This window comes from Brassica napus, unplaced genomic scaffold (genome assembly GCF_020379485.1).
Source record: "Brassica napus cultivar Da-Ae unplaced genomic scaffold, Da-Ae ScsIHWf_1605;HRSCAF=2218, whole genome shotgun sequence".
Lineage (NCBI taxonomy): Eukaryota > Viridiplantae > Streptophyta > Magnoliopsida > Brassicales > Brassicaceae > Brassica > Brassica napus.
Window position 1 is genome coordinate 1 of NW_026015021.1, and position 12,711 is coordinate 12,711.

The 12,711-nt window shown below is 43.7% G+C and overlaps 1 non-coding gene across 1 annotated transcript; it reads right to left on the minus strand.

Moving 5' to 3' along the window:
* Positions 1 to 12,071: 12,071 nt before the first annotated feature.
* On the minus strand, positions 12,072 to 12,178 carry LOC125597983. Its single transcript, XR_007332115.1, has one exon. It is a non-coding gene; the product is annotated as a small nucleolar RNA R71 (small nucleolar RNA).
* Positions 12,179 to 12,711: the final 533 nt, after the last annotated feature.

The window sequence follows — 12,711 nt, forward strand, 5'->3', positions numbered from 1 at the left end:
CTTGTTACTTGATCACAAACTCCAACCAGGTTCTGAATGAGAAGGCTCCATTGAGTTCTGAACAGGTACAAACCAGTGCTTGATTACTTGCGAGTATTTGGATGTCTATGCTTTGTGCTCAAACCAGGAGAGATGATCAACAAGCTAGAAGCAAGAAGTACTAAGGCTGTGTTCATAGGATACTCAGCTACAGAAAGGATACAAATGCTATGACCCTATAGCAAGGAGAGTTCTTGTATCTAGAGATGTGAAGTTCTTGGAAGATAGAGGATACTATGAAGAAAAGAACCAAGAAGACTTGAAGGACTTAACATCAGACAAGGCTACCACCTTGCGGATCATCCTTGAAGGTCTTGGAATCAGTACATCCCAGGATCCAAGAGATCACGCAACAACACCTCCTGAAGTTGGTTCACCATCCCACCTTGATCATGAGGGAGAGAGACACATGAGGAGGAGCCTACGCAAGAGACTAACCAAGATGAAGGAGAAGAGAGCATAGGCTCTGATGGTCATGGGCATGATCATGGTGTGATACAAACACCTTCTCAAGATGAAGTGGTAGAAGAACAACAGGAAGAAGAACCGGTTGTGCAGCCACTAAGAAGGAGTACAAGGATAAGGAAGGATCCTTCCAGTTGGGTAAACACGAGAGTGTACTACAATGCCCAAGCTGTGGAGCATCCTTCTCAAGCCGTGTGCTCCTTTGCTCAATATCCAGAAGCACATTGCGCTTTCATGGTAAACTTGGATGAGAATCACATCCCAAGAAGCTATGAAGAGGCAATAAAGGATAAAGAATGGAAAGAGTCAGTAGGAGATGAAGCAGGAGCTATGATCAAGAATGATACATGGTATGAGAGTGAGTTACCAAAAGGGAAGAAGGCTGTGACTAGTAGATGGATCTTCACAATCAAGTACAAAGCGGATGGAAAGATTGAGAGGAAGAAGTCAAGACTGGTTGCAAGAGGCTTTACTCAAACCTATGGAGAGGATTATGTTGAGACATTTGCACCAGTAGCTAAGTTGCATACAATCCGAATTGTATTAAGCTTGGCTGTGAACCTTGGATGGGGCTTATGGCAAATGGATGTGAAGAATGCATTCCTACAAGGGGAACTTGAGGATGAAGTATATATGCATCCCCACCAGGCTTGGAACACTTAGTGAAGAAGGGAAATGTGTTGAGACTGAAGAAGGCTATCTATGGGTTGAAGCAATCACCAAGAGCTTGGTACAACAAGCTGAGCACAACTCTGAATGGCCGAGGCTTCAAGAAGTCTGAACTAGATCACACTCTCTTCACACTCACAACTCCCTCAGGTATGATTGCACTCCTTGTGTATGTTGATGATATCATTATCACAGGGAGTGATAAGGAAGGTATCATTGCAACCAAGGAGTTTCTTAAGTCCATGTTTGAGATTAAAGACTTGGGAGAGATGAAATACTTTCTTGGGATTGAGATATGTAGATCCAAGGAAGGTTTATTCATGTCCCAAAGGAAGTATACACTTGATCTCTTGAAAGGTGCAGGGGCTTATGGGGGCAAGACAGCAAGGATGCCTATGGAGGATGGCTACAAAGTTCCACGAGAGGGGGAGATTGAAGACAGCAAACCTTATCAGGATCCTAAACTCTATAGAAAACTAGTTGGCAAATTGATTTATCTTACTATAACTAGACCTGACATTTGTTTTGCTGTGAATCAGGTGAGTCAACACATGCAAGTGCCTAAGGAACATCACTGGCACATGGTGGAGAGGATCTTGATGTATCTCAACGGCTCACCTGATCAAGGAGTATGGATGGGCTGCAATGGAAGCACTGAAGTGGTGGGATACTGTGATGCGGATTGGGCTGGTGATAGAGCAGACAGGAGATCAACCACAGGCTATTGCACATTCATTGGAGGCAACTTGGTGACTTGGAAGAGTAAGAAACAGAAGGTGGTGTCTTGCTCAAGTGCAGAAGCTGAGTATAGAGCCATGCTGAAGCTCACCAACGAGTTAGTATGGATCAAAGGCATATTGAAGCATTTGGAGATTGATCAAGCCACACCAATGACCATGCATTGTGACAACCAAGCCGCCATTCACATTGCCTCCAACTCGGTGTTCCATGAGAGAACCAAGCACATTGAAGTTGATTGTCACAAGGTGAGGCAGATGATCACCTTAGGAGTCATCTTGCCATGCTACACAAGGAGTGAAGATCAGTTAGCGGATGTGTTTACCAAGGCTGCAAGACAGAAGACAATGGAGTCCATTCACATCAGGTTGGGCCTCATTGATCTTGGGAAGAGAAGGAGCTAGTCCCCTTAGCTGCAAGGTCTTTACTCTTTTTCCCTCATCAAAGTTTTATCCCATTGGGTTTTCTTTGGTGAGGTTTTTTTAATGAGGAAGATCTTGTGGCTGTCCAAGCTTAGGCTTTCACAAAGCTAAGCTTGAGGGGGAGTGTTGAGTTGAGCTGAGTATATGTATGAAGAGCTAAGGAGTTGAAGAGGAAAGGAGATGAGGAAGCTTAAGGGAGTTTAGGGAGAGCATGGTACGGACGTCCGTACAAGGCCGTACAAGCCGTACAGTCCGTACCATCCAAGCCTCAACCTAAACTTACCTTGCACAAGTGAAACGGTAACTATGGAAGAGTTACTCAAGTGGAGAAGGATCAGACCGTTTAAGGGATAAGGGACGCGCATTGCCAGGCTGGGACAGGCTGGAAAGCTAAAGCAACTTTAGTCCAAGATGCCATAAGCGTGTGATGCCTCTTAGTGGCTAATTTGAATCCTTTACCTTGACTTCACATGCTTACTCCTTAACCTTGCGATTTGTAAACCCTAGTAGCTCTCCTATATATTGTAACTCATCAACACTAATAAAGATTATGCAGTTTGAGTCTCTCTAATCTCTTAGACACTATGGTTCTCTCTTAGACTCTAAACGTTTCTCAAAGTGACTTAGTCTTTCATAATCTCTTCTAAACTTCACCTAAAACTCTCACTTACATTCTAGTTACTCTAAAGATCTCTTAATCTCATAAGTACACTGCTTGAGAAGATTGAAGATGTTTATGAGAACAAGATCAATCTTAGGAGAGTGTATGAAGTCAAGAAGGTGATCAGTGGAGTTAAGCAAGGAAGAGAAGAGTTCAATAACCATGTGAGGAAGCTACAACACTTGTGGGTTGAACTACAAGGGTTGAGATCCCATGTGGATGGGGATGCTACACCAGAGCAAGAGATGGTCTTGAAGCTCTTGGCGAGCATGGAGTCATCATATGGGTGGCTGGTGGAGATGGTTCTAAGAGGGGAACAGCTTCCGGAAATGGAAGAGATCTGTGTGCTTATAAGAAGGGCGTATGAGATAATGAGAGATGATGAGAGGCTAACCATGAGTAGGAGTGAGAGCTCATGGAAGCCAACTGGGAGTAGGAGTGAGAGCTTCCAGAAGCTAACCATGAGTAGGAGTGAGGGCTCATGGAGGCTAACCGGGAGTAGGAGTGAGGGCTTCCAGAAGAGGAGGAGGTGCAGAATGCTATCCAAAGCTTATATCAAAATAGGAAAGGGTAGGAAGAGAGTTGTGGGAGAGTGTTCTTACTCAGCCTACATGGGGGAATCAGTAGAAGACAGTGGGGTGTTAAAAGAGCAGGAGAAAGGGAGTGGAGCTGATGATCGCATCACCAGGAAGGAATGGAGAGTGTTCATGGAACATGTACAAGCCTTAGCAGCAAGCAAGAAGCATGCTATACAATCCGGAGCTTCTAAACCCATTGTGATTGATTCTGGAGCAAGTCATCATATGATCAGTGATAGGAGGCTTATAAGTGAGATCAAGGCTGCAACAGGGAGTGTTATGATAGCTAATGGTGCTATGATCCCAATAGAAGGAGTGGGAAAGCTCAAACTGTTTGAGAAGGACACGGCTGCCTTCTACATGCCTCAGTTCACTTCAAATCTATTATCTGTGAAGAAAGCTACCATTGATCTTGATTGTCAAGTAGTATTCAGACCTGATGAAGTTGAGTTTCAAGATTTGAAGACTGGGAGAGTCATTGGCAGAGGAGACAGCAAGAATCAGCTATACCATCTTCAAATGGCTAAGAATTCTAAACCCTTTGATTCTGTATGCTTGAGTAGTGCTGTTGATAGGGTTGATAGTATGACTTGGCATGCTAGGTTGGGACATCCTCATGCTCGTGCAATTGAATTGATCATGCCTAATATGTCATTTAATCACTTAAACTGTGAAGCATGCATATTAGGAAAGCATTGTAGGACTGTTTTCCCAACATCAGAGACTACCTATGAGCATTGTTTTGATCTTGTGCACTCGGATGTGTGGACAGCTCCTTGTGTGTCTAGGGATAGCCAGAAGTACTTTGTGACATTCATTGATGAGAAGTCTAAGTATACATGGCTCACCTTGCTTCCATCCAAAGATAGGGTGCTAGAAGCTTTTATAAACTTCCAAGCATATGTTACTAATCAATACAATGCTACTGTGAAGGTACTAAGATCAGATAATGGAGGTGAATACATCAGCAATGCCTTCAAGAGTCATCTAGCCAAGCATGGGATTGTACATCAGACTAGCTGCCCTTATACACCACAGCAGAATGGTGTAGCTGAGAGGAAGAACAGGCACTTGATGGAAGTTGCTAGATCGATGATGTTTCATGCAAATGTACCAAAACGCTTTTGGAGTGATGCTGTGCAGACTGCTTGCTATCTCATCAACCGGGTACCAACCAAGATATTGAAGAATCTGTCTCCATTTGAAGTGTTGAACAAGAACAGGCCACACATTGATCACCTAAGAGTTTTTGGGTGTGTGTGCTATGTCATGGTTCCAGGAGAGCAGAGAAACAAACTGGAGGCAAAGAGCACTAAGGCAATGTTTATTGGATATTCAATAACTCAGAAGGGGTACAAGTGCTATGATCCTGATGCAAGGAGAGTGTTGGTATCTAGAGAGGTGAAGTTTGTTGAGACAAAAGGGTATTATGAAGAAAAGAAGTGGGAGGATCTGAAGGATTTATCTCAAGCTCCCTCTAATAAGGCAACAATACTGAGAGTGTTGTTGGAGAAGCTAGGGATAGGTTTATCCCAGGATCAGGAACAAGGAAGGAGAGAGCCTTCTAATCAGGCAGGAGAAGCTGGAAGGACAACTCCTCTTGATCATGAGAGGGGGAATGGATCTGAATCTGGTGAGCAAGAGCAAAACCAAGAAGATTCAGGTCATCATAATCAAGAGGATGGTGCTCAGTCTAGTAGAGATGGGCAAGGACAGTCTACTGGTTCAGATGAGAGTGTGGCTCAGTCTACTGGTTCAGATGAGAGTGTGGCTCAGTCTACTGGTTCAGAGGAGAGTGGAGCTCAGTCTAGTGAAGGTGTGCAGCAAGAAGCACAAGAAGAAGAACAAGTTCAGGTTTTGCGGAGAAGCACAAGGATAAAGAGGGATGCTTCCAACTGGGTAAACACGAGAGTGTACTACAATGCTCAGGCTGTGGAGCATCCTTCTCAAGCCGTGTGTTCCTTTGCAGAATATCCAGAAGAGCACATGGTGTTTATGTGTAACTTGGATGAGAATGAGATACCAAGATCTTATGAAGAAGCTATGAAGCACAAGGTGTGGAGAGATTCAGTAGGAGATGAAAGGGATGCAATGATCAGGAATGACACTTGGTATGAAAGTGAGTTACCTAGAGGAAAGAAGGCAGTTTCAAGCAGATGGATTTTCACCATCAAATATCTTGCAAATGGGGAGATAGATAGGCACAAGACCAGGCTGGTTGCAAGAGGATTTACACAGACTTATGGAGAAGATTACATTGATACTTTTGCACCAGTGGCCAAGCTTCACACAATTCGAATTGTGTTATCCATTGCAACAAACTTGGAGTGGGATTTGTGGCAGATGGATGTGAAGAATGCTTTCTTGCAAGGTGAGCTAGAAGATGAGGTATATATGCTTCCTCCTCCTGGTCTTGAGCATCTAGTGAAGCCAGGAAACGTTTTGAGATTGAAGAAAGCTATATATGGGTTAAAGCAATCTCCTAGAGCCTGGTACAGGAAGCTGAGTACAACACTCAATGGGAGAGGGTTCAGGAAGTCTGAACTAGATCACACACTCTTCACACTGGTCGGACCATCAGGGATCATTGTGATTCTAGTGTATGTGGATGATTTGATTATCACAGGAAGTGATAAGGCTGGGATTAAAGCTACTAAAGAGTTTCTCAGGTCAGTATTTGATATCAAAGACTTGGGAGAGATGAAGTATTTCTTGGGGATTGAGATATGCAGATCAACGGAGGGTTTGTTCATGTCTCAAAGGAAGTATACAATGGATATGCTGAAGGAAACTGATGTACTTGGAGGAAAGATAGCTAAGACACCTCTTGAGGAGGGGTATAAGGTCTTGCGTGAGGGGGAGGTTGAAGAGAACCAATTGTTTGAGGATGCTAAGCTGTATAGGAGGATGGTTGGAAAGCTGATCTACTTGACGATTACAAGACCTGATATATGCTTTGCATTGAATCAAGTGAGCCAGCATATGCAGGCACCAAAGGTTCATCATTGGAAGATGGTTGATAGGATACTGAGGTATTTGAGTGGCACATCTGGTCAAGGAGTTTGGATGGGTTGTAATGGCAGTACAGAAGTGGTTGGATATTGTGATGCTGATTGGGCAGGAGATAGAGTGGACAGGAGATCAACTACTGGGTATTGTACATTCATTGGAGGGAACTTGGTCACTTGGAAGAGTAAGAAGCAGAAGGTTATCTCCTGTTCAAGTGCTGAAGCTGAGTATAGAGCCATGTTGAAGCTGACAAACGAGTTGGTGTGGATCAAGGGGATCTTGAAGCATTTGGAGATTGAGCAAAGTACTCCTATGACAATGCATTGTGACAATCAAGCAGCTATCCACATTGCTTCTAACTCAGTCTTTCATGAGAGGACGAAGCATATAGAAGTTGATTGCCACAAGGTGAGGCAGATGATTATACTTGGAGTGATATTGCCATGTTATACAAGAAGTGAAGATCAGCTTGCAGATGTGTTTACTAAGGCAGCGAGAGTAAAGACAATGGAGTCCATACTATCAAGACTTGGACTCATTGATCTTACTCCAATGAGCTGAGCCCCTTAACCATGGAGTCTCCACTCTTTTTCCCTCATCAAGGTTTTATCCCATTGGGTTTTCCTTGGTGAGGTTTTTAATGAGGGAGGTCTTCATGGTTTCCAAGCTTGACTTGTTCTACATGGTCAAGCTTGAGGGGGAGTGTTGAGATGAGGAGATGAAGAGTTGATACATGGATAGAGGAAGGGATTTGGAGCAGGCAGTAACTTTGGAGATTTACCACAGTAAAGTTACTGTGGTAACTGAGTTAAAAGACTTGGGAAGTTACCTTGCATCCATTTGGAGAGTGAAACACGCCAGGAGGAGTCTGGATAAGCTAAGAGGAGTTTGGATAAGGTCTGGTCAAGGCTAGAGAGCTTTAGACAGGCTGGCACCAGCTGGAAAGCTAAAGCAAGATACCCAAGCATGTGAGGAACCTTATTGGCTAGTTTGAATCAAGCATCTTTGACTACACATGCTTCTTATCCTAGCTAGACTGAACCTGGACGAATTTATGTATCCCTAATCTATATGTGTTGTAAACTCTCTCATTAATCAATCTAATGGAGTTTTGAGTCTCTCTCTCTTCAGTCTCTCTCTTGTTCTTAATCTCCAATCTCTTTAATTCTCAGATTAGACTTAATCATTCTTTAAATCACAAAATCTAATATGGTATCAGAGCCAGGTTGCTTTAAAAGGAGAGAGTGATTTCGTTTTTCTAAATGTTCTTGAGTGTTCTTGAGTGTTCTTGAGAGTTCTTGAGAGTTTTCAAGAGCTAGATCCTTTGAAGTTCAAGTTTGTGTCTGTTGGTGTTTCTTTTTGAGAGTCAGCTTCAAGGGAGTCCCTTTAGGTGTTTGACAAGGTCAGAAGAGGGGTCTAGCTTGTGGTTGAGCTGGGCGTGTATTAGAAGCATTTGAGGGAAGATTTAGGCTAAAGAAAATGGAGCTGCTTCAATCTGGTACAACAAGGCGTGAAGAGAAGAAAGAGAGAGGGAATGAGTGGGGGTGGTTCTCACAAATGAAAACAACTCTGAAAAGGTGTGGAGTTTGGAGAAACCATGAGAAGGAAGAGTCTTTGAAGGGTAAAGCTGCTGAGAAAGATCAGACAGCAAGAGAAACAAGTGGAAATTGCTTTAGTCTTGAAGAAAGTACACTGCTTGAGAAGATTGAAGATGTTTATGAGAACAAGATCAATCTTAGGAGAGTGTATGAAGTCAAGAAGGTGATCAGTGGAGTTAAGCAAGGAAGAGAAGAGTTCAATAACCATGTGAGGAAGCTACAACACTTGTGGGTTGAACTACAAGGGTTGAGATCCCATGTGGATGGGGATGCTACACCAGAGCAAGAGATGGTCTTGAAGCTCTTGGCGAGCATGGAGTCATCATATGGGTGGCTGGTGGAGATGGTTCTAAGAGGGGAACAGCTTCCGGAAATGGAAGAGATCTGTGTGCTTATAAGAAGGGCGTATGAGATAATGAGAGATGATGAGAGGCTAACCATGAGTAGGAGTGAGAGCTCATGGAAGCCAACTGGGAGTAGGAGTGAGAGCTTCCAGAAGCTAACCATGAGTAGGAGTGAGGGCTCATGGAGGCTAACCGGGAGTAGGAGTGAGGGCTTCCAGAAGAGGAGGAGGTGCAGAATGCTATCCAAAGCTTATATCAAAATAGAAAAGGGTAGGAAGAGAGTTGTGGGAGAGTGTTCTTACTCAGCCTACATGGGGGAATCAGTAGAAGACAGTGGGGTGTTAAAAGAGCAGGAGAAAGGGAGTGGAGCTGATGATCGCATCACCAGGAAGGAATGGAGAGTGTTCATGGAACATGTACAAGCCTTAGCAGCAAGCAAGAAGCATGCTATACAATCCGGAGCTTCTAAACCCATTGTGATTGATTCTGGAGCAAGTCATCATATGATCAGTGATAGGAGGCTTATAAGTGAGATCAAGGCTGCAACAGGGAGTGTTATGATAGCTAATGGTGCTATGATCCCAATAGAAGGAGTGGGAAAGCTCAAACTGTTTGAGAAGGACACGGCTGCCTTCTACATGCCTCAGTTCACTTCAAATCTATTATCTGTGAAGAAAGCTACCATTGATCTTGATTGTCAAGTAGTATTCAGACCTGATGAAGTTGAGTTTCAAGATTTGAAGACTGGGAGAGTCATTGGCAGAGGAGACAGCAAGAATCAGCTATACCATCTTCAAATGGCTAAGAATTCTAAACCCTTTGATTCTGTATGCTTGAGTAGTGCTGTTGATAGGGTTGATAGTATGACTTGGCATGCTAGGTTGGGACATCCTCATGCTCGTGCAATTGAATTGATCATGCCTAATATGTCATTTAATCACTTAAACTGTGAAGCATGCATATTAGGAAAGCATTGTAGGACTGTTTTCCCAACATCAGAGACTACCTATGAGCATTGTTTTGATCTTGTGCACTCGGATGTGTGGACAGCTCCTTGTGTGTCTAGGGATAGCCAGAAGTACTTTGTGACATTCATTGATGAGAAGTCTAAGTATACATGGCTCACCTTGCTTCCATCCAAAGATAGGGTGCTAGAAGCTTTTATAAACTTCCAAGCATATGTTACTAATCAATACAATGCTACTGTGAAGGTACTAAGATCAGATAATGGAGGTGAATACATCAGCAATGCCTTCAAGAGTCATCTAGCCAAGCATGGGATTGTACATCAGACTAGCTGCCCTTATACACCACAGCAGAATGGTGTAGCTGAGAGGAAGAACAGGCACTTGATGGAAGTTGCTAGATCGATGATGTTTCATGCAAATGTACCAAAACGCTTTTGGAGTGATGCTGTGCAGACTGCTTGCTATCTCATCAACCGGGTACTGATATCTTGCATATTTACATTGTTTTATCCATTCATCCATGAGCATTTTCATCATATAGATTAGGATTTAGCCATGTCTAGGTTGCATTTTGCATTCATTGTCCTTATTAGGTGTTGGAGTGCCACATGGAGTTCTTGGGGACATTTGGACGCATTTGGAGCTTAAAGGACGTGAAATAGGTGATCATTGGACGAGCAGAGCATGGGAGCGAGGTTCCGCAGCGACGTCATGAGGTCGCTCCAAAGCACCCCCCAGAGCGACTTGCCCAGAGCGACGCCCCGAGGTCGCTCGCATCTCACACCCCTCTCGGAGCGACCTCCCAAAGCGACACCCCGAGGTCGCTCGCGTCTCTATGGCGAGACGACACGAAGCGAAGCCTGGAGCGACCTCTCAGAGCGACCCACTGAGGTCGCTCCCGAAGGCCGGAGCGACTTGTCGGAGCGACATGCCGAGGTCGCTCCGCGTCTATTATCTGCTCGATTTCTATTTTACTTAAGGGCCTTTTGGTCATTTCATTATGCACGTTTTACATTTCTAAAACCTATGTTTTAAACATCTTTTGTAGCCACCAAGGCAGATTATCTTTTGATCTATTGAGAAATACACAAGAACTCTCTGGAGAAGTTCATCTCTTGGATTTTGATTGTTATGTTCTTGTGTTCTTGTTGATTTCTTATCTATTTCTCTACATGATTAATCTGAAATCCAATATGGGTTTAAGAGGAATCATGGAGATTAGTGAGTAATCACCTTTTGAATTCATGGGTTAGGGAGATTAAGGGTGATTAGGTTAGAGCTAGGATGTTTTAGTGTAGATCATTCATATTTCCTTGCTAGTAGAGTAATCATAATGCATCTTCTGAGTTGGCCACTCAGTTGTTGATCCTTAGGCATTTCTCACCCGAAAGGTGTTCGATGAAATGCCCGAGACAACTCTCCTAGGCTTTTAGTATACTTTGCCAAAGACATTTGTTGTTAAAGATGCTAAGATAGCTAATAGACTTGTTAGTAATGATTGCTTTCATATTATTCAACCAAAGACATTTGATGTTTGAGATATGTTAGCAAATGAGCATTCATCTAGACATAGAGCTTGCTTAGAATTGTGTCTAGGCTTAAGGTTGATAGTTTGATTGATCATTTGCCATCCTTAGTTCGATACTTGATCACCCAAGGTCTAATCCCTATGCCCATGAGTTCTCTTTTCCCTTAGTCAAGAAAGTATCATTCTGTTATTGCTTTTAGTTTTAGTCATAGCTTAAAACCCATCTAAATCATTGGTTGCACTTAGATTAAGTGAGTACTTGCATTCTCAGTGCTTTGATATCCCTCAGAACTGGTTCGACAATCTTTTATACTACAACATTTGTCTTAGGAGCCTTGAAAACTCCTAACATCAAATTGGCGCCGTTGCCAAATTCTGAGTAGATTTAAACATTGAGATTTAGTCACTTGCTTGAGACTAAGTCATTTTTATTTTCTTTTGTTACTGATTCTCTTTCTTCACCTCCCTTTAATCTACAGGTGTATGAACTTGAGGAGCAGGGGTCCATCAAACCTAGTTCCAAGAGCAGCAGACATCAGAGCTTTAGAGAGAGAGTGTGCTAGAAAGAGAAGAGAAGAAGAACATCAGGCTCAATTGCAGAGACTGAACACTGACATGGGAGACGTCATCAAGATGCAGGCGTCAATGGCGCTAACAACAATGGTCCACCTAACCAACAGCGAGCAGCTCGACCCATTGGCACTTACGACCGCCCCAACATTCATGGTCATAGATTGGGAATCCGAGCACCCGCTGTGGCAGCCAACAACTTTGAGATCAAATCAGGACTCCTCAACGTGATCGAGAACAACAAGTATCATGGCTTGGCTCTAGAGGATCCATTTGATCACTTGGACAGGTTCGACAGCTACTGTGGGTTGTCAAAAACCAATGGTGTGTCCGAAGATGCCTTAAAGCTCAAGCTATTCCCTTTCTCTTTGGGGGATAAGGCACGTCAGTGGGAGAAGTCTCTACCCAGCGACTCCATCACCACTTGGGATGACTGCAAGAAAGCATTCTTGGAGAAGTTCTTCTCTACTTCAAGAACTGCTAAGCTGAGAAACGAGATTTCCAGCTTTCAACAGAAGAACTTGGAAGGCTTCAGTGAAGCCTGGGAGAGATTCAAGGGCTACCAAGCTCAATGCCCACATCATGGTTTCTCTAAGGAGAGCTTGCTGAGCACATTCTACCGTGGTGCTCTTCCTAAGTACAGAGCCAGACTGGATACAGCTAGCAATGGGTTCTTCTTGGGGAGAACTGAGGAGGATGCAGAAGAGCTGGTTGACAACATGGTAAAGAGTGATGCAGTCTACAGTGGAGACCACGACAGAGGCAGTAGAACAGATGATAAGCAGACGAGGAAAGAGATCAAAGCTTTGGAAGACAAGATCGACCTTCTCATTGCTGAAAAAGCCACGCAAGAGCAGCTGAAGTTTGTTGGTAACTCCAACAGGAAGATCCACTTGCTGTCAATGAGGTTGAGGGTTTGGAAGGTCAGGAAGAGTTGTGTTTCATCAACAACAATGGTAGCTGGTACAAAAAGGAGCCCAACTTTCAGTACAACAACTACCAACAGAAATCCTATCCCAACAACCAACAGAGTGGTTATCCGCCTAGAAACAACCAGCAAGGCAGCTATCAGCCTCAGCAAAACCCCTCGTCTGGTTCCTCTGCTCCTCAAGAGAGCAGCAC